General features: G+C 46.5%; 1 protein-coding gene across 3 annotated transcripts in view; it reads left to right on the forward strand.

The window, feature by feature from the left end:
• The first annotated feature begins 17,570 nt into the window (after nucleotides 1-17,570).
• The window catches only part of EXD3 (exonuclease 3'-5' domain containing 3), a 2,855,457-nt gene continuing 2,850,074 nt past the window's right edge, over nucleotides 17,571-22,953 (forward strand). For 2 of the 3 annotated variants that reach the window (XM_085610760.1, XM_085610799.1), the window contains exon 1: nucleotides 17,571-17,716. The gene's annotated coding sequence lies outside the window, so the exon portion shown is untranslated. The remainder of the gene's footprint in view (nucleotides 17,717-22,953) is intronic. The other variant, XM_085610781.1, reaches the window with a different exon arrangement.

Below are 22,953 nucleotides of genomic sequence, written 5' to 3' on the forward strand. Positions count from 1 at the left end.
TCGAGGCCAGCTTCTGCAGGAATTTCCACGATGAGGAGGAGGAATTCACATACCGGGTACACGTCAGGATGATAACAGGAAAGCCAAGCACTGAGACACCGGAAAGGACGGCTTAAAAACCCTCCCAATCACGTGACCTGTTCAGGGGCAGTATGGGACAGTACACAACCCTCCTCCCTCACGTTGCATTGTGGGATGGGTAGTTTAAGGACGACACAAGGTACCCGAGCCCTAACAGCCTGATAGGAGGTTGACTTATAGGTTTTAAGTGCAGTGACCCTTAGATATAGTAAACCTATATCTTAAGTAAGTGTTGCATGCACCAACTTACACAGGCTGCCATGGCAGGCCTATAGGTCCATTTTGAATGGTCTCTCATGGGTGTCACAATACATGCTGCAGCCCATGGGAGACCTCTGGTGTACCTATGCCCTGGGTACATGGGTACCATATACTAGGGACTGACAAGGGTACCCCAGTATCCGATCTGGGGTGTACCTAAGTACATAGCATAACAGTTTAGGGAGAAAGCAGATATACTGAGGTCCTGATTAGCATGATCTCAGTCAGACTGGTCAAAAAGAGCATTACTTCCAGCAAAAACTGGGGGTACACATGCAGAAGGATCCTGCCTTCCTACAGTTGCTAAGAAGGAATTATAATGTGGGGTTGAGTTTTCATGGAGTTGTATGTTTATGTTGGTACGCCTTTCAGTACCACCTGTGTCATATGTATTCTATGGAACACTGAGCAGGTTCTGAGGGCTGTTGGTTGAGTCATTGTCCAGCACTTCTCTTACCTGTCCAGGTGGCTCTACTGTTGTGGGCTGTCTTTATCTACAAATAAAGAATAGCTTGTTCAAAGCGGGTTGGTGTCACCTTTGGATTATTTCCTCAACTGCTCTCCACCCACTACATATTGGTATCAAGAGTGGGGTGCTTCCGGGAAGTTTTACAGAGGAGGAATGGAAGGAAAATCAAAAGGCGAAAATTAAAGAAACCAGCTGGCAGAACAGTACTTGAGCCCACCGACAGCATTCAGCAAAATACTCAGTGAGCACTGTCACATTTTGCCCTCTGACAAACCATTGTTTCCAGTCCCCCCCCCCCCCTGCAGGTCCCTGGGTCAAATTTGCTGTGGATTTCGTAGGACCCTTCTACTTATTACCCAATGACAAGAAGTTCCTCATTGTGTTAGTAGACTGCTTATCGAAGTGAATCAATTATTCTTTTGTAGACTCTCCCTGCATGAAGTCATCTATAAAGTTTTTGAGGAAAGTATTTCTCATTGAATGGTGTCTGCAATATCTTGTGATGGACAATGGCATACATTTCGTGTCAAGGGAAACTAATAATTTAATTCGCGATTTGGACATTACCCATTTAAAAGTTGCATTGTCCTCCAGTGGTCTTGTTGAAAGGGTGAACAGCATTTTTAAAGAAGGTATACAAACGGCCATTTCAGCTCACTTGGATGATGGTAAATTTTTGGAGGATAAGATTTGGGTGTTCTTAATCACACTCCACTCTACTAGTGAAAAGTCACCTTTCAAACGTTTGAGGAGCAGAGAAGCTAGAACTAAACTCATACCAGGGTGGTTAGAGACTGCTTCTAGAAATGACGTCCAGACCTACTGGGGAAGTCAAAAGGATCATTCCCTGAGAGCTAGAGTTTTCATGAAACAAAGCAAACAGAAAGAATTGTCTGATTGTTAAAAGAGGGGCACAGAATGTTAGAATTAATGTTAATGATTGGGTTTTAATACCTACCTTTTGCCTTTCAGGATGTTTTGTGTTTTCACTATTATTGTTTTAAGTCTTCAATTGTTTAAAAGGTTTTTTTTGCTTCACTTTCTTCTCTTCTTTCTTTGTGTATTGTGGGGTAATGTAGTGTGTGGTTGAGTTTATTTCATGGAGTTGTTTCTTTATGTTGGTACACATTTAAGTACCGCCTGTGTCATATGTATTCTATGGAACACTGAGCAGGTTCTGAGTGCTGGTGGTTGAGTCATTGTCCCACAGCTCTCTGACCAAACAGGTGGCTCTACTGTTGTGAGCTTTCTTTATCTACAATAAAGAAGAACTTGTTCCATGCTGATTGGTGTCACCTCTGGATTATTTCCTGTATTGCTCTCTGCCTATTACAGGGACACCCTGTTGAACTGTAATGAATCCAGGAAACAAGGATGTCAGTGATGATTCTTTATTGAAGTATCTGGTAAAGGAGGCCAACACAACCACACAGCAAAAGACAGCTGCCCCTATAAGATGCAGTGAATAATGTAGCATTCCATGCATAGTGTAAACATAGTATACAATGCATAATGTAAACACAACACACCCCATAATTGATTGGTTTGACCAACGACATTTGCACACCATGCTTGATCCAGACAGCCAGGAACACGTATTTGTAGTAGATGAAGTGGTGCACATGGGTGAGAAAATGTTCAAAAGATTCCCTTAAAAAAGGATTTGAGGGTAAGATTATTTTGAAGGGCAATGCCAAACCGAAGATTAACATGGTAAGGAACATCCATTTCATGGTTAGAGATGAAGTTTCCGCTGAACTGTAGATTTTTGTGTCTTTGGGGGTCATAGAACCAATTGAGGCTTCAGATTGGGTTTCCCCATTAGCGGTGGCAAAACATGGCAATAGGAAACTTAGGTTGTGTGTTGACTTACGCCAACTCAAAAGCAACATAATTGTGGATCAATTTCCATTGCCGCGGATAAATGAAATGGTAACCTGTGTCAGAGGCGCCAATTGGGTTTCCACAATTGGCCTATCATCAGTGTACCACCAAATTTCCTAAGCTCAGGATTCCCAGGCACGTACTTCATTTATCACCCATGAAGGGTGTTTCCAATTTAAGCGCAAGCGCATGCCGTTTGCCTTAACATCAGCAGCTACGGTCATTCAAAAGATTAATCTTTCGCTTACTGGAAAGAGAAAAGAGTAAAATTCTTCCAGGATGAAATTTTGGTTTTTCATCATACCAGAGAAGAACATGATGACAAATTGGTGAAGGTCCTAGGTATTCTGGAGTCCAAAGGATTAACTGTGGGGTTTTTCAAGTGTATGTTTGCGGAAAACAGTGTTTCTTACCTGGGTCACATTATCAGTGTGGAGAGTGTTAGACCAAAACCTTCCCTGGTTAGAGCTATAGTAGAGGCACCTGCTCCGACTAGTATGGATAATGTAAGATCCTTCATTGGAATGGCAGAAAATTGTACACAATGTATTCCCAAATTTGCAGAGAAAACTTGTCACATTAGGCAATTTGTCAAAGGTCATAGCAAATTTTAATGGTCTCTACAATGTGAAGAAAACCTTCAAATAACTAAAATGAATATTGCCAAATCATCCGCACTAAAAGGTTTGACCCAATTGCAGACTGCCTTATCACAAGAAATGCAGGCAGTAAAGGCTTTGGTTCCGTTTTAACCCAGTTAGACAAGTGTAGCAAGGAATGTGTGATTGTGTACGCCTCCGGCCTTTGTCACCCGCTGAAAAATACCATTTAATTGAGCGAGAAACTATAGCATGTGCATGGGCTTTGGATCACTTCAGATCTTTTATGTGGGGGAATCCTTGTAACATACATGATCGATCACAAGCCTCTGGATAAGATTACTAAAATAAGATAACAAAAGGGACAGTGAATGCGTCTGCAAGGTTAGCTTGTTTATCTAAGCGCATGCAAGATTACAACTACAAAATTAGTGTACGTACCTGACAAAGATAAAGTGGTAGCGGATTTTTTTCCAGGATGCCGAATAACATGAAAGAATGTGAAGATGATAAGTGGAATGAATTTCAAGTAGAGCTGGTGAATGATAGAGGTAAGACTGTGGTCAAATGAGAAGAAGAGATTAAAGAATATGAGAATCTGATCTATCTGCAACATAGACTAACACTGCGAAACATCAAAGGCTACAGTGGAAAAGGCTAATTGCTAAATAGCCAAGTTGTTAGATGTTTCCTAAATAAAAGTTCATTATCAATGAGCCGCATTGTATGATGCAGAGAGTTCCACAGTTTGGCCGCAGGGTATACTAAGGATTGCCATCCACTTCTCATTCTCCGGATATGAAGGAATCTCGCATGTCGAGTATAAGGTGAAATTAGTGGTTATAATAAAGAAGGACCTTTTGCTTTAAGTGTCGTATGTGTATACATATTTAAATTTCATCCTATGGTCTACCAGAAGCCAATGGAAAGTAACCAAGGTGTGCTGAGCTAATTTATGTCTTGGGATATTGAGCAAAGATCGGGCAGCCACGTTCTGCACGACTTCAGGTCTCTTGGTTACAGGTCTAGGCATACCCAGGTAGAGCAATTTCCTGTAGTCCAGACGAGAGAGAATCGATGCCTGTACCATGGGACCTCTGGAAAAGAGGGGGAGCAGGTGCAGAATTGTCCGCAAAATTCTAAGGAGGCCATAGCAGCTGGACGATAATTTTGTTGCTTGAGCATCCATTGACAATGATTCATTCAGCAATACGCCCACACTTTTTATAACCGTCTTGGGGTAGTGGGCACACCTAAGCAATAAGGCCAACCTAAACTTGGTTGGAAGTTAGGGTCATGGCCTAGTATCATCAGTTTCAGTTTTGTACCCATTTAACTTAAGGCAGGAGCTGGCCATCCATCTTGCTACCTTCTCCCTGCAAAGCCCCAGAGACGAAGACTGGGACCCATATTCAGGAACAAGTGAGAACACCAATTGAGTGTCGTCAGCATATGACACTATCGATATCCTTTTTTTTTTTTTTTTAACTTTATTTATAATTTTCCAACATAAAAACATATATCTTAGCAGAAGGATATCAGTCACAGACATACAAAGAAAGACAAAGGAAGGCAGTAAGCACTCATTGCTTTTCCATAGATACCCAATACTGTCCCATGGCTCGGCCATAAGAATGCCATCCTTTTACAATTCTGTTCTCCGTTATCCCAGTCTACAGACATTATGACACAATACAATACCCCACTAGAGGTCAAATGTGCGACAATAGGGCTAGCAGATATCTACCTTAAGTTGCATCGCTCATATCAACCCACCACCATGACCACCTTTATCCCAAAGCAGCATGGCTCAGGGACTCCTCCCTTCCCCCATCCCGTTGAAACTACACTGTGGCATGGGGACCACTAGCCGCCGCAGTGGGGCCAGATGCGTCCGGTAGGGCAGCCACATTGTATGCTAGCAAATAGTGCTTGAGAAGACCCCAGATATTGCTAGGCCTGGAAGCGCAGGGGAGCGTTTCCGCGTGAATTGTCAGTTGTTCCTGACAATCAACCATGTCATCCAACTGGTCTGTGTCCCTTAACCCAAAGCGAAACATCTTGGCAGGGGTACAGTACATGCGTTGCAGGAATTTGTAGTGAATTATACGTAGACGGCAGCTAGCAGATATGTGCGCAGTTTGTGAGCAACAATATTGCCACTGTTCATCCGTTACGGCAGCACCTAGATCCGTAGACCAGTGCGCTCGGGCAGTACTCTGGGGTTGCGTGCGCTCTGCCCAAATCGTCCGATATAAGTTGGATACCAAATGTCCAGGGCTAGCTTCCTGCACCATCTGTTGAAGTGGCTTAAAGTTGCCAGGCTCCTGTGGAAAGTGCGGGAGGATGGCACACATGCCCTGTCGTAGATGCACGTACAAGAAGAGATCCAGAGATGTGGGACATAAATCCCCCCAAAAATTGTTCGTGCAGAAGATACCATTGCGAAACAGATCGCCCCAAGTCCTAACGCGTACTCGCTTGCACAATTGTCGAAAGCCCATCTCCTGCAGCAGGGAGAGCCGTGGGTGATACGATAGGGGCAGTACCGAGGAATATAAGGATGAGCCCCCCAGGGTATGCATAATATAATGCCAAGCATCGACCGTGCTTGTGATGGTGGTTGGCGCGGTGTCGCGTGAGCGAGGGGGAGCATGTATCAGCCCATCGAGCGGGATAGGATCTGCTAGCCAATGCTCCGCCGCGACCTGCGGCATGCACGCCGGCGGATGGATCCAGAAATATGCGTAGTGGGCCTGAGATCAAGCATAGTATAATTCGAAGTCCGGAATATCGAACCCGCCTTGCTCGTAAGGTCATGTAAGTGTCGCCCATTGCACCCTTGGCTGTTTGCCCCCCCAGTACAATCGTATGAGCTTAGATCGAAGTATTTTGAAAAAATAACATCCCGGATTATAGGGAAGGTTCAAGAAAAGGTATAAGAATTGAGGGAGGATCACCATCTTAATCAAGTATGCTCTCCCTGCCATAGACAGGGGGAGAGATATCCACCTCGTGACATTAGTTGTGAGACGGTCCAAAGCAGTTCCATAGTTGAGGCGAATCGTTTCGTCTCTGTCCCCTGAGACTTGAATCCCCAGACCGCAGATCGGCATCACACCACTCTAGCGGGTAGTCCAGGGGAAATTTGGTCACCTTCGCTGTCAGGGGAAGCAATTGCGATTTTGCCCAATTAATATGAATACCGGAAAGTTTCCCAAAAACAAGGAACTTGCGTAGTAGGGGATTAAGGTTGTGCTGGGGATCCCGGACATATAGTGTCAAATCATCTGCATATAGCGATATCAATATTTGTCGCAGGGGACATCTAAGCGCTCTGTCTTTATGATGCTGATGCAGTTTGCATGCCAGGGGTTCAATCGAGGGCAAACAAAAGAGGGGATAATGGACATCCCTGTCTAGTCCCTCTAGTGATGTGAAATGACGACGACCGGTGTCCATTTATAAGCACCCTGGAAGTGGGTTTGTGATACAGCAATTGTATCCAGGACACAAAAAGAGGGGGGAAAACCATGCGGAGCAGTATGCCAGATAGATAGTCCCACTCGACGGAATCGAACGCCTTAGTGGCATCCAAAAAAATAGCAGCCAAGGGGAGCTCGGGCGACACGTTTTGCACTATTGAGAACAGCGTTCGAAGATTATGTGTGGTAGCGCGTCCCGGGATGAAGCCCGCCTGATCCGGTAGCACCAGATTCCCCATCAAAAGAAGCACCCGATTTGCAATAAGCTTTGCTAAGATTTTGGTGTCACAATTGAGGAGTGACAATGGTCTGTAGGAGTCACAGGAGGAGGCCACCTTGCCCGGCTTCAGGAGGGAAGTTATCAGGGCCTCTCTCATTGAGGAAGGAAGCACGCCACACTCCAGGGACTCCTCATATAGTTCCTTCAGTATTGGGGCTAGTATATCTATGTAGGTTTTATAAAATTCAGCGGGGATGCCATCCGATTCCGGCGCCCTACCAGACTTTTGCTGCATTATTGCTTCGCGTACTTCATCCAACTCAAACGGGGCACAGAGGAACTCTCTATGATGATCCTCCAGCCAACCCAATGCGACGTCTCCTAAGAAGGTATCAAGATCAAAGTGATCCATGCGCTGCGATGTGTACAGTGTGGAGTAGTGCGAGGTAAATGTAGCTAATATCCCTTCCGCATCCCTGTGCGTCTCTCCATTAGGGTCCGTTATTTCCAATATATAGCTGGAAAATCGGGGTTTCTGTATGACTTCAGCTAATGCTTTCCCTGGGCGCTCCCCCTCCCCATATCTCCGGGCCTTCCAATATTTCCCCATAAATTTGGATTCACGAAGTGCAGTCTCTGTGTACTCCGATAATTTGTTACGAAATTCCAACTGAGTCTGCTCCCCCTCACCCCCAGCCATACGTGTCTCCAACAACTTAAGGTCCCTCTCCAATTTTTGGAGAGTGCCGCGGATATCTCGTAGCACACCAAAGCTCTTAGAGATACATATTCCCCTGACCGTAACCTTGAAGGCCTCCCATATTATTTCCACTGAGTCAACTGACCCCCTATTTCTTTGGGAAAACTCTTGTATCTCCTCCGACAATTCAGCGTGGAATACTGCGTCCAACAAGGCAGTGGGCTGCAACCTCCAGCTGCATCGAGGTGTCTCCCATCCCGGCACCACTAGTAGCAGCCGCACAGGTGAGTGATCAGAATAAGTGCGAGGTAGGTGGGTCACTCCCTTAAGGGCTGGCTCCAACCCTCTTGATACCAGGCAGTAATCTATACGGGCCCAGGAGGCGGCACGAGACGTAAAGTGTGTACCTCTTTGGCAGTGGAGTACATGTGACGCCAAGTAACAATGAGTCTCCCTTCTTTCAAAATCCCCTGCATTGTGACTTGCGACCTATTATAGTGGTGTGGTGGTGCATTGGGTCTATCATAGAGTGGATTGAAGGCTACATTGAAGTCCCCACCCCAAATCATGTGCGTGGTACCTATGTCCATTATTTTCCCCCATAGTACAGTGAAGAAGTCAGGTGCGTCGATATTCGGGCCATAGCAGCACACCAGCGTGACTATATCTACCCCTAAGCGTCCCCATACAATGACAAATCTTCCCTGCGGGTCTACAATCTGCCACTGGGGTACAAATGGTGTGCGTCTCTTGATGAGTATCGCTACACCTCTCGCATAAGAGGAATATGAGGAGAACAGTCTGTGCTCTGCCCATTTGCCCGCAAAGGAGATAGGGCGTTGTGGGTTAAAATGTGTTTCCTGTATGAATGCTATACTAATTTTATGGCGATCTAGGTAGGTGAGTATCTGCCTCCACTTCCTGGGATCTCCCAGCCCTCGCACATTCCATGATAGAATTCCTAGGCCAGTATTAGGGGTCGACTGAGCCATAGTCCCCGTCAGTGACAGCATGGGCGGCATGCAAGAGTGTACTTACCATGCTAAAAGCAAGTGTAACAACACTACGCCGTGTGTCCGTAACTAATAAATTCAATACTAAACTCTGAACATTACCCTCCCCTACCTCTCCCTCCCACTGCAGCATCCCAAATATGCCACAAAAAGGTTTACCCCCTCCCAATCCCAAACACCCTGTGTTACCAGGGCCATCAACCCTTCTGGGTATATGTAAAGCTATAAAGAGGGCTCTCCCGAGTGGGGACTTTATCTAAGTGGCTCACAAGCAGCACTCTCTCCTCCAGGGGCGCGGGATGACACTGCCAGCCCCAATGAGGGAGCGAGGGTGCCCGGTGAAACAGTACCTCTCATCTCCATCACCAGTTCTGAAATAGTAAATGGCCTGGTCAGTGATCTGCTAGGTAGTTCAACCATATCTCAAGGATCAAATTTGAAGAGTATAGCTCCGGCCGACATGGGCATACCAGCACCCCCCGATGAGGCTTGTCAGTCAATGTCCGAGGTGGCCACCGTTGATGAGTCATCAGGAGAATGTAATGCTTTAGTACGCCTCCTCAGCTGCTTCAGAATATCCTCGCCCTGTTGGGGTTTCGTACAAAAAGTTTGTTTTCCTTGATAGGTAATGCGAAGGCAGGCAGGGTATAACAGGGCATAATCTATCTGGGCTTGTCGCAATTTCTGTCTTTACCGGGAGAAATTTACGTCTATCTTCCTGCACAGCCGCGGTAGATGGTAAGCAGTACGGGAGAGGGCCTCCGCATCCACTACCGCAAGCAGAAGTTTCTCAATGTATAATTCTATCTTGCCTGTGTTGGTGGTTTCCGGTATACCCAAAACCCTGATGTTATTCCTTCGGCTCCTCGCTTCAATGTCCTCATTTTTGGTAGCTATGACCTTCAGTAGCTTGTCCATTTGGGCCACTGTGCTTTGCACGTGCGTGTTAGTGTCCTCTGCGTCCGAAATACGGCGTTCAGTCTCCTTGATACGTTCCTCATGACCATCAAGTTTGCGTACGATGCTGTCCATGCGTGCGTTCATCCCATCCATCTTGTCGGGGATCGTTGCAATGCCCTGTTGAACCTCCAGCAAAATGGCTTTCATATCACCTTCAGGTGCAGCAGGGAGCTCCCGAGTGTTCGCTGCTGCGCCAGCCTCATCCCCCTCCAGATTTGTTTTAGCATTCTTTTTAGCTTCGAAGTGGATTCGGGGCTGCCTGGCATCTGGATTCCCCATGATGTTGGTGCAGCAAGGGGGTGCCCACAGGCACCGTCAAGGCGCAAGGCATAGCACTGTGTTGCGCTCGTTAAGCTGTGTGTATTCAGTAGTATGGCCGGTTAGGGCAGCCGTACGTCGCTCAGGGCAGATTATCCCATCCGGTACTAACCCTACCACAGTGCCTATGCAGCTCGCCGCCTCTTCAAAATGTCAGCCCTGACCTACACCTTGCCGGCTGCGTCAATAAGGCGGCATCGAGTTCAGCGCACAAGCAGCCATGTGCCTTCACTTCGCAGGCTCCACGGCGCCATCTCGCAGCCCTTCCGCATCTCGTATCGCTAGCAACTTGCACCAAATGTATGCCCTTATTTCCTTGCCAGTATCAGTCAGAGTATTATGTTCATGGCACCAGCTTCCACTCCCAGATGACTTCCCAGCGCCTACCACTTGTCGCGTGTCTCTCTTTAAGCACCACTCTATAGGGCTATCAATGTTCAGTCTCCAGTAGATGAAGGCCCCTTCAGCATCGCCACTGCAGAGCGACAAGAATAGCAGGAGTATGTCCGCAACTATCAGGGGGGCTCAAAGACGCCGACCTGCCACCCGGCTCCACGCGCACCGCCTCAGCCGCCGCACTGTGGGTCCGCGACAGCGCCAGTTCAGCGGTGCGCAACAAGCATCGTCGTTTCTCTTGACCCTCTGCAAATGCGGCGCCACTCCGCAGCAACGGTACTTCCGATCGCGGCAGGCACTGCGGCGGAGGGACCCCGCAGCCCTCACCAACAATCGCCGCCAGGCATCCCTCCGCACAGGGCTTCCATTACCCTCACCGCAGCTCCGCAGGCCCCCAGTGCAGCGATGTGTTATAATGTAGGTCAGCTCATGGGGTATTCAAAAGAGCTTGTGAATCAGCAGCCCCACTGGCGGCGTGACAGCAAACTGGCAAGGCTAGGGAGCGCCACTCTCATCAGGGCAGGAGCATATCAAGCTGCACCGCGCAGCACCAAGTGTTCATTTTCCTGGTATTTCGGTGTTTTTTTTTTTCCTGTTGATGGCCACTCTGCCACCCGAATCTCTTTATGGCCCTCTCTTCCCTCTGGGTCGCGAGCGCCTCCGCTGCCTGAATCCAGCGACACAGCTCGGGAACGCTCACCCAGCGATGCGAGGCCAGTGTGCCTCTTGGGCGCCGCGGCCTCACGTAGATCGCGTCTGCCGGGTCACAGCTCCGGTCGATACAGGCTTCACACCGGCCGCATCCGACGCAGCCACCACCACACGTCGCCGGGTGCCAACTCGGCCGAAACTTTCACCGAGTCTGCAGCAGCATACCAGGACACCAAATCTGCCACACGTAGACGACTACCGGCTGTAGAGAAGGATCATCTGACGTATTATAGCACCGGGCGGCGGGAGCCTCACGCTATGGCGGCCATTCCGCACTTGCGCCACCTAGCGCCCCCCGACACTATCGATATCCTGAAAGACAGCACAATTTTAATGAGAGGGCACATGTACAAATGAAAAAGCATAGGGCTCAGCGAGGAGCCCTGCTGCACTTCACACTTTAGAGAGAAGGTGTCTGAAAAGCAGGATTTATCGAACAGCGGAAAGCTCCTGCCTAAGGAGGAAATGAAGTGAGCCATTTCAAGGCAGTTCTGTTGACTCCTGCTTTATTTTTATTTTTTAAAGAAACTTTTTATTATTGAGAGAACAGCAGCAATAGAACAGCAGATAAGGCCACAGTATACATATGCACGTTTCAGAGCGGGTGACAACCGGGATCATCGTATACACCCCAACCTCCAATCATATTTGTACTAACAGACATGTCCATTGAGTAACGCACAACGCTTTTTCAAAGTTGCGAGGTAGATATTTGCGGCACATAATACACAGTACACAGGGGGTCTCGTTGGTCATCTCCATGTAAGGTCACATTAGTGATATCAGATATGTCTCTTAGTTTGAGTCGATCACAGCGCAAATCAATTGTAGGGGATAGGCAGATGTCGCCTCTGTATCTATTCCATCCCCCCGTTTACGGTCCCATTTTTTGGGGGCATCCCTTGTTTTTAAAGACATCTTTTTCGGCTATCATTGCCTTGTCCATGTCAATTGCCCAGTCACGTATTGTTGTGACCACTCCCACCCCCCCATTTTTGTGCTATATTGCGTTTTGCAATGGCCCATCCCAATGATGCCCACGTTTTCTGAGTTTGCGTTAGATCAGTGGCTTCCCAAATATTTAGTAAGCATAGTTGGGGGAGGCCTTCAGAGTCTTACCACCTGCTCTTTCCATCTGCTTGGTGACGTCACCCCAGTATATTTGCACTATTGAGCAATCCCAGATGATATGAAAAAAGGTTCCCATTTGGTGGCATTGTCTAAGGCACAGGGGGTCCGCCCTCCTACCCATTTTGACCACGATCCCTGTGATTAGGTATACGCGGTGAAGGATCTTCAATTGGACCAGGCGTAATCTCATGGTGATAGCTAGATCCCACTTGTCGAACCCAGGACAATTGCTAAGTAGACTTAGGAGGTCTGGCTCCCAGAGTGGAGTGACACGTGTGAGTTTATTATGCCAGCCCAATTGACTATTCACTCTATGCCAGGTATCTACTGTGCTTGCAGTAGATCCCGTGAGGTGGAGCTTATGAGGGTTTGTGTAGAGTACCCTATTACATCCCCCATGTCCCAGAAGCCACCGGTCTGTGCGGAAATTTGGGTCGTCGTGTTTCCCATGTACCCATTTATTGATCGCGACAAATTGGGACGCCTGGTAATAAAGCTTCATGTAAGGTAATGCAATGCGCCCGTCTTACCACCCCATTGTAAATTTTTTCATGGCTATCCGTGGAGCTCGACCGTCCTATAGCAATCCCCACACGGCACTTTCAATATTGGCGAAGTAACTGTCAGGGAGTGTGTTAGGGGTGTTTTGTAATGCGTAGAGAAAACGCGGTAGTGCTAACATCTTGAAGAGGGCTGCGCGTCCCAAGAGAGTGAGGTGGAAAGATCTCCAATATTTTGTGTCGGCTCGGAGACGAACCAGGGGTGCATGTAAATTTGTCTCATAAAATAGGGTCGGGTCTGGTGTGATATATATGCCGAGGTATTTAAAGCCCTTTGATGTAACTGGTATATCGTATCCTCTGGGGTTGTATGGAGGTGCGCCCCACAACGCGTAAAGTTGGAACTTAGTCCAATTAATGGTATACCCTGAGTGGGTGCCAAAATTATGGAATATAAGGAGGAACCAGCGGAGAGATTGTGATGATGAGTCCAAATACAAGAGGATATCATCTGCATCTCTAGTATGAGGGTGAAGAGTAAGGGCGATAAAGGGCATCCCTGCCCGGTGCCCCTTCCCAATAGGAACTGTCAAGAAGTGTGATTGTTTACCGTCACATGACCGGTTAGGTGGGCATAGAGCAGTTGGATCCACCTTATAAAGTTTGGGCCAAATCCCATTCTCATCAACACTGCAAAAAGGAAGTCCCATTTGATTGTATTGAATGCCATTGAGGCGTCTAGTGACAATAGGGTTGTGTCCTCTCTGATCGTGTTGCGTCTGCCCAGGACCCCATGTAGTCACCTTAGGTTCAAGGCTGTATTCCTCTCTGGCATAAACCCGGATTGATCTGGGTGCACTAGTTCGGTGATATAGGGGATGAGTCTGCTAGCCAACAGTTTCGCTAGCATTTTCGCCTCAACTGTGAGGAGGTGGATGGGTCGGTAGGCTCTACAATCATCTGGTGGTTTACCTTGTTTATGGATAACCACAATGGAGGCCGTCCTGATTTCTGCTGGTAGTGCCCCTTTCTCGAACCTTTCGGTGTACATTTGGAGCAGGTGGGGAGAGAGTTTGGCGGCCATTGGTTTAAAGAATTCAATCGGGAGCCCGTTGGGCCCCATGGCCTTGCCCGAGCGGACATCTTGAATAGCCATCTGAATTTCCTCTTCAGTGAGATTGCACTCTAGGGAATCCCTATCTTGCATGGACAGACAAGCGACTTTTATAGTTAATAGTAGGTCCGCGGCTGCGGGTGGTTGGGATGTTCCGGAGGACATGTAAACTGATGAGAAGTAGGTGGCGAACATGTCAGTGATCTGTTGGGGGTCCGTGATTGCCTCTCTGTTGACTCCGCGCAGTGAGTGGACCCACCTTGATAATTGCTCCTTTTTTTCTAAACAGGCAAGAAGCTTGCCTGTTTGTTCCCCATGTTTGTATATCTTATGACATGTGGATTTGTGCCTCGCCTTGGCCGCGTCTGTTAGAAGCTGTTGGTAGTCAAGACGCATGATAGCCAATGAGTGCTGCGCCTCTTGGCTAGGGGTAAGTGCCAATGCTCTCTCTTTGGCTAGGATATCTTCCTCGGGCTCTGTTATACGTTTTGTGAGTTCTCTTTTATGACCGACCATCAAAGCCAGGGCTCTACCTTTCATGACAGCACCAAACGCACCTCATAGGATTTGGGCTGAGGAGACTGATCTTACATTTTCTTTAAAATAGTAGTCAGTTTCTTTAATTAGTGTTTCCCTAATATGTGGTATCTTAATTGCCCTGGGGTTTATGGTAAGAGTGGCATGTCGCTTGGGCAAGCCGAGTGTGACTGTTGTGAGAATAAGGGAGTGGTCGGAGATACCACGTGCGAGGCATCAGGATTTGGTAAACTCGTGGATATCTTGTGCGTGGGTGAACACGTGGTCAATACGTGATTAGCTATTGTGAGCCCCAGAATTAAATGTGAAATGTACGGTGGCTGGGTTAAGTCGTCTCCAGACATCAACTAGGCCCATGTCGGACTGAAACTCAGCTATCTGGGATCCCCTCGGGGGGTCTCTGCAGGGCGGGAGATGGTCCTGACTCCTGCTGTATTGATTCCTTCAATGAGAATTTCCCTTGATCTCAGTGCATTAAATGCTGCACTGAGATCAAAGAGTATGATGGCAGCCGTACCGCCTTGATCTAGCAGCTGCCTCAGCTCCACCACGGCCAAAAGAGCGGTTTTAGTGCTATATTTCAGTTGAAACCCCGTCTGTAGGACATTCTTTACTTCTATGAACCCAGAGAATACTGGTTTACATGCTTCTCCAGTACCTTGCCTATTCCAGGTAGCAACTAAATGGGTCTATAGTTTCCTAGGCAGAGAGGATCCAGAAGAGTAAAGTCTTACAAGAGGTTAAGACTTATTTGTGTAATAGCTGGCCATAGAAAGAGGGACTGAATCAATCCATAAAGCCCTTCTGGAATTAGAGACATAGGATCACTAGAACCAAATCTGTTGTGAAGAAAATGTTTTGGTGGCCAGGCATACATACTGCAGTGGAAAGATAAGTATGAGAATTTTCCAATTGCGTTTTTGCTGAAAAATCTTTACAGACTCTGAGACCGCCTATGAGTGATAGTTTGATTCCGAAGCACCCATGTGAATCTGTGGCCATGGGCGTCCGCGGGGGGGGGGGGCAAGGAGGGGCGCTTGCCCCCCCCCCCTGGAGTTCCCGTCCTAGCCCCCCCCTGCAGACGCCCTTGCTTTTACAGACGCTGTTTGTCTGTAATTCTGGGCCCTGCAGGGAGCAGAGCTGTTCTCTTACAGAGGCCTCAACTCCCTGATGGGGGGGCGCCTCGCACGCCTCCTCGCAGCCCCTCCCGCCCATTGTCATTCTGTCTGTGGCTCATTATCAGGCTATCAATATTGTAGAACCTTTTGGTAGTCCTCAGACGTATGTGTTGGTTTTGATTGGAATGTTTTCCTGTTGGTCCACTGTGAAGGTAGTAGAGAAGGCAGACACTGTTGCTGTTTTGGGAATTCCTTGATCAAATCTTTACTTCAGAAGGTATTCCTGACACCATTTTGATCGACAGTGGGGTACAATTTGTCTTTTATAAAGCAAAATTGTACTATGAACGCACACACAAAGGCTAATCATAAGACCACGTCACTTTACAATCCCAGCAAGAATAGTATAGTGGAAAGGTTCAACCGTGTGATCAAAGGCGTAATGCAGTTAGCTATAGCATGTAATGAGGACTGCATAACTTACTTAGGTAAGATGGTTTAGGCTTACAGAGTCACCAATATTGAATCTATGCAGTGTCTACATTTGTCATGATGAGAGGCAGGAATCCTAGTACCAAGTTTACACCTGGATGGTTATTTGAGATGTGTATGGAACACTGGTCGTTTGAAAGTGTGGAAAAAAATGATAGAAAGTCATGATAAAAGGAAGGTGTACTATGCCACTAAGAGAGGTTCCAAACCGGTGAAGATCTAAGTGGGCGATTGGGTTCGGATCAAGAAACAGGGTTTTGTACCAAAAGGGGAATGTCGGTTTTATGAACCAGGGGAAGTTGTTGAGATTTTATTTAATTCGGTATGGTTAAGCAATGGCAAGGTATGGAATCCTAATCAAATGGCTATAGGCCCAAGTGAGATATGTAAGCAAGTTCATGGACTGTACACAAATTTGATTCCGATTTGTGGGAGGATGGTTAGATGATTAATGATGGGAAGATGGGTGTCAGTGGAAATGAAAATGGGGCACATACAAGTTTAGATATTCAGGAGAGTGTGGAGCAAAGCGGTAAATCAATTAAAGCGCGGGAAGTGGTGTTGGAAAATGATGATGAAGGGAGAGGCGCTAAGCCTGGAAGAGTTGAAGGACCTAAAGTCAATGCTGGGACTGATACTAAATGGTTGTGTGCAGTATGACGAAGGGGACATTGGCAAAAGAGTAAGGAAACCACTTAAATGGTTGGAAGGTGATGTGCACAGTAACATGTAGTGCATTTTATACCAATGTTTAGGATTTGGAGTTTATAAATTTATGATATGAACGTACGTTGTAGTGCATTATTTATATATGCATGTTTTATATATTATTATTTCCCTAATAAAGAGGGGACATGTGTTGTGGGCTTGTGGGTAGGACATCGGTCCGTGTGTGGAACCTGTAAGGAAGCGAGTGTTCTGCATGATGTAAAAACACAGAGAGAACGTGGGTGATAGAAGAAAATAGACGTTGGATGAGTTGCTGCTGTAATTCGTTACTTGAAGCATTATTTCGGGATAAAGTATTTACTTCCGCAAGAGTGGATTTTGCATGCAACTAAAACAGAACTAAACGCTTGACACTTTCACTTTCGTTGCAAGTAAACCTTTTGTTTATCTTCCTTCACCTCTCTCCTCGCCGCTAGGGAAGTGCCTGTTGAGTTTTCTGTTTCCCTGGTGTCCCTTGAAGTGTCTCAATACGCGATATATTTTAGAAACTAGACTGCGCAGTTAAATTACAGGTCGATGCGACGACCATCTTGGAAAAGGGTTTTTTCCAATTGTGGTGATATGTTTCTAATAAAGTAAAACATTAAGTAATGTACTTTTTTAACGCACACTTTTAACATCTCCGACTGTTAGTAATCTAATTAGCATTCTTAGTATTTAAAAAATGTAAATTACTTGACTATGTATTTTAAGAACAATGTGTTTTCATTTGATTTCTGAATAATACTTAAGAGTATTTGATTCCACACAGGACCGACCTTAAAGTTTCATTTTAAGAAATCATCTGAAAATTGAGAATCTATTTAAAAGATATTACTGACGGTTTGGTCAAGCAAGCCTTGTCCTTCTTCTATGTCGATATGGCCCATGGGTTCAGTAAAGCAGTTTAACTTCCGCGTGTTCAACGCGCACTTTAACTGTAGTGGAAGCGTTCTGTCAGAAGTAGGAAGTTGCGTGTATATGTCCGTTAGCGACCTGCTGGTTTCCGGTTTTGACAGGTGAGTGAGGAGGGGGTAAGGAGCAACAAGGCATGGAGTATACCGGGGAGTTCCTGATTTGGGTACCCTGGAGGATGTTCCACACAGCGCATTTTGCTGTGCACGACTCAGTGACACCGCCTGGCCCCTTATAATATGTACCAACCCACTCACCCCTCCCCCTTGGCAGACATCGTGCAGCGATAGAAATCACGCCAGGCGGAGTCGGCGGGACCCAATGAAGTGCTGGCAAAAATATCAACAACTGATATTTTTAACTCCTAGCTCCGAGGAATATTTTGCAATATATTGCGCTCGAAATGATTAAACTGACATTCCCGTTTACTTGGTGACTGGGTTGGAAAGGGTTCACACTTTAAGGCAGTTTCCTCAGTACCACACCTAAGCGGTTCAGTCTTCAGCGCTCCTTAGCCCTACGTCTCTCTTCCAAGTTATTACAAATTAGGGGATTTGTTGGAGTTGTGCACAGTCATGAAGATACCGAGGTTGGGTTAAGCATAATAGTAGTATACTGGCTGGGAGAAGTGCATTGGTTTTGAAGTTTTAAGAAATTCCAGGCATTAGCTTTGCGCACTCAGTTCAAGTGGCGTGAACCAGTATTCTGCATTTTTCAATTGTAAACAGATGGTTGGGCAGGAGATAAGTGGCGAGGCAACAAGCAAGCTCCGCCCCAATGCTTAGTCTCAGAGCAAGTACGTACGTTTGAAAGACAAGCATTGGCATAGCCAATAGGTCTCGCTTTTGGGACCTTATAAGTAGTTATGCAGCACAATATCCTTGGTGCAACAACATCAACTGTTGCATGGCTAAACACTTATAAGGTCCCAAAAGCGAGACCTATTGGCTATGCCAATGTTTGTTTACATAGTAACTGTTGAGTATCAGCTACGTCCTACTCCCAAATAGACAGCTAGCATGTCAACTGACCAGAGTGAGAGAGAGAATTAGAGAAAGCGATTTTAGAGAGGGAGATTTAGGGAGAGAGCGGTTTAGAGAGCGATTTAGAGAGAGAGATATTTAGAGAGAGTTTTAGAGAGATTCAGAGATTTAGAGAGAGAGATTTAGGGGCATATCAAGAAACAGAGTTAAAATTATCGCCGCTTTAGCAGCAGAAAACTGCCGCTAAAGCAGCGATAATGGGCTTGATAATATGTCCTTGAGAATTCCCATAGAAGCCCATGTTTTGGTGACAATTTAGGCTTCTATTGGAATTCTCAAGTGCATATTATCAAGCCCATTATCGCCGCTTTAGCAGCAGTTTTCTGCCGCTAAAGCGGCGATAATTTTAACTCCATGCTTGATAATATGCCCCATAGAGAGAGGCATTGAGAGAGACAGAGATTAGCCCCTTGTGATGTAAACAAGGGCCTAATGATACAGCGTGCAAAATGCATCCTGTGTGTGGGTTATTATGAACAAAGGACCTGCGAGTGTACTTTTGTGCACAGTTTGCACTGTTTGTAGTAGACGATTCACAACTAATACTCGATATACTACTGATCTCATTGGAATTTCTATAAAAACATAGCATTGTGATATACTAAAGAACATAGTACTATTTGATGTGGAGCACAATCAATAAAGACTAGTCTGCCCTACTACCATTCACAAGGCAACGTCATCGAGGTATACTAAGAACAAAGGGTATTGTAATGGCCTGCATACTCAATGTACCTTGCTTGATACTGTAAGGAAAAATCACAATGATGTACTAGCGTACACAATGCACCCTGATTCTGATATCCAAAAAAGCAAATGCCCTTTGATGCACTAGTGAATACACTGCACCATGATTGTGATAAATTAACAAAGTGCATTATGGTCTACGAATGGGCGGGATTCACCCAGACTGTAGTGTAGTAGAAAAATGTTATTGTTATGCGCTAGTGTTGCCTGATGGTGGTAAATTGGAAACACAATGCATTGTCATGTATTATGCACTATGCTTGTGGTATACAATAAATAACATCCATTGCTGTAATCTGGTGAACAGAGTGCATCCTGCTTGTGATACAGAATAAGCAACAACCATAGTGATGTACTAGTGAACACAACACACCTGAGTGCACAATGAACCCAGACTGATGTACTAGTGAGAATAATATGACCTGACGAGATGCTGGTAGCGGGCCACATTGAGTTAAGATGGCACGGACACGAGACCAGCTTTTAAGATGGCGGATGGGGGCAGGGGGCCCCTTTTCAGATCTGCAGGATTGATGGGTTTAAGACTCCCCACTTTCCTGTTGCTCCAAAGGAGACCTGGTTCACTAAATTCCAAAGTGTACCACTATATTACGAGGAAGTTGACAAAAATTACGAACTGCAGAGACCCGTCTGTGAGGGGAGACAGAGTGAGACACGAGACAGCAGGCAGAAATAGAGTGGAGCTAGGCAGAGAATCAGAGGGGGGAGTAGGGGTGAGGTGAAAAGCACGTGAGGGAGGTGCGAACCCCTAAAGAAGAGGAAAACCAGCATTGGCCCATCTGGAGAGTGTTAGGGACCACGGGCGGTGGGGGCAAACTTCAGAGAGACCCGTCTGTGAGGGGAGACAGAGTGAGACACGAGACAGCGGGCAGAAAGAGAGTGGACATAGGCAGAGAATCAGAGGGGGGAGTAGGGGTGAGGTGAAAAGCACGTGAGAGAGGTGTGAACCCCTAAAGAAGAGGAAAACAAGCATTGGCCCATCTGGAGAGTGTTAGGGAACACGGGCGGTGGGGATGCTGTGGGGGGGGGGCGGGGGCGAACTGCAGAGACCCGTCTGTGAGGGGAGACAGAGTGAGACACGAGACAGCGGGCAGAAAGAGAGTGGAGCAGGCAACTTGAACAGCAAATGTAAACAAGAGAGGAAAGCCAGATGGCACCGGGAGCAGCAACAGCCAGCGGGAAGGAGCGGGGAGGCGGAGGTTTGGTGGGACACTAATAGGAACACTTAATAAATAATGTACGCTTAAAGTGAAAGCTGCACCGTTCTCGTTGGGAGAGTGGGGGTGAGTTTTGAAATGGATCATGGTGCCCTGTAGCTGTGATGTCGCCTCATGTTCAGCTTGCCTGAGGCACTGAGGGGCTTCCCTGTAACAGGAGGGGGTGGGTGGGGGGGGCAAGAGTGGGAGCAGAAACAAGACGCACGGCCGCGAGACGCGCTGTATGGAGGGGGAGGAGCATTGAAGCAAGCGCTTGGGAGAGCAAGCGAGAGCAAAGCCAGATGGCGCATGATCACGCGCTGTAAGGGTGCCCGCGAGCGATGCGAGGAATGCGCGTTACTGTGCGTGTAACCGCACACTCTAGGCCACACAAAAAGCTGTGTTCGGCTTTTTAAAGCCCACTCACTAAATGTCTCGCCAGAGCAGCGCATGCGCTGGCCCAGGCGACACCTAAAAAAATTAGCATCACTTCTATGTGTGGCCAAGCGAGGTGGTCGGAGATTTGGCACCTTCTTCTCCAGTCCCACTATTATCCCCCTATGGAGCACGTATCTGTGCTGGTTCTCCGAATGACCTCCTTTTCCAAGGCTATCCCGGACTACGAGTGTTTGAGAAACTGACTGCCTCAATTCATTAATACCAGAATTACTTTCCAATTTGTACCCTTAGTGATAAATTCCAGGCTCCTGTGGATCCCTCTCACCACAACACTAGATACATGCTCAAAACAGTCCTGAAGCGCACTGCAGTGAGTGTGAGGCAAACCACACGCCTTCAAGTTTACTGCACAACCTTCCCCATATCTGCACCTTGCCCACCCTGCCTCCCTCTCACATGACTGGGTAAAGAGCTGCAGCACCTGAATGCTTGCTATAATGAAGTATTACCAGTATGTGCACCTGTATGATAATGTTTTAGCCATTGCTAGTGCTTCACATTGCGCTGGAGGGTCACTTTTGGATATTCATCTCAACACATGGATTTCACTGCTTGATTTCAGTTGCTGTGAAGTGTGCCTCGAGGAGCCACACAAAAATAATGGGAGTGTCACACATAAGCACAATGAAACCATGGGCATGTTACACATAAGTATGAAAACGTGGCAGCTATATAGTTGCCAGTAGGGATTGTGTGTGCAGCTATATTTTTGGTGGATCAGCCACATGCAGAAATATTTGGTACCTGAGGCTCACTCAGACCGTGCGTCCGTGTTTGAGCAGTTTAGAAGTTACACAGACACACAATGTAGGGACTAAAGACGTACATCTTATCGTTGGGACACTCACAGAAACGGGCCACATTGGATGAGATGGTGCTGTGAGTCACTTGGATATGCTGAGACATGCTCCCTGTCACAGAAGACAGGACACTGTGCAGGCAACACAGTAGTACTGATATGGAAGGAACTGACATTGAAACCAGGTTCACACTAATGCTGGGCCACTGACAGGAATGCACATACACACCGTGTGGGTCAGGGGCACAACAACACTGGAAGGAGCCACAAATCTAGATAGTGGAGTGGAACATAATTATGTGGCAGTGTGCTTGGGTCCAGTCTCAAATCTTTGACCGGTACTGCCCGCTAACTGCCTGGAACCAGAGGCAATCACGAGAATACAGAACAATTGTTTCTTGGAGTATGCTTAAGAAATAATCAAGCAATCATTGAATGTACTTTCTCAATCGGTATTATCTGTCAACAATAGAATCAATAACATTAGCTTTATAGCAAACGTACGTTTGTAAGAGTTTATACATCATAACAGTGCGCAAGTGATAACAGTTTAAAAATCATAAAAGGTCGAAGTGTGTTTATAATACAATGGATGCAATGGTCCCTAGAAATTCTTGTTTTTCAATTTTTGAACGAGTAAATCTAGAATAGCCAAGCAAATGTTGTGTAAAAGTCCAGTTGTCCGCCGTGCCAACGGCGTTGAGACCCATGGTAGAATAATGGGTCGTCATCAGGACAAGGGTGCATTGAGCATAAACAGTACTCTATAGCCATTAAACATTTAATAACCCTTAAATTGATGCCATGTTTCAGAAGAAAATTACTTACTAATATAAAGTCCTGCAAAGATCCCAAATCTTAAGAAATGAAAAAAAGCCAATTAATAGATGCATTCAGATAGGCCTTCAGCAGCAGGAGAGGTAAATCACTTTTAATAACAGACATTAAACAAAACCCTAGGGATACAAATAAGGTACAGAGTTGGAAGATTGCATGTAAAATAATTACTGGAAGGTTCCAAAATAATATGCAAGAAAACCTCATCAGATAAAATCCACCTGACAACTCCTTACCTG

The sequence above is a fragment of the Triturus cristatus genome, chromosome 1_2 (genome assembly GCF_964204655.1).
Source record: "Triturus cristatus chromosome 1_2, aTriCri1.1, whole genome shotgun sequence".
In the NCBI taxonomy this organism is placed as follows: domain Eukaryota; kingdom Metazoa; phylum Chordata; class Amphibia; order Caudata; family Salamandridae; genus Triturus; species Triturus cristatus.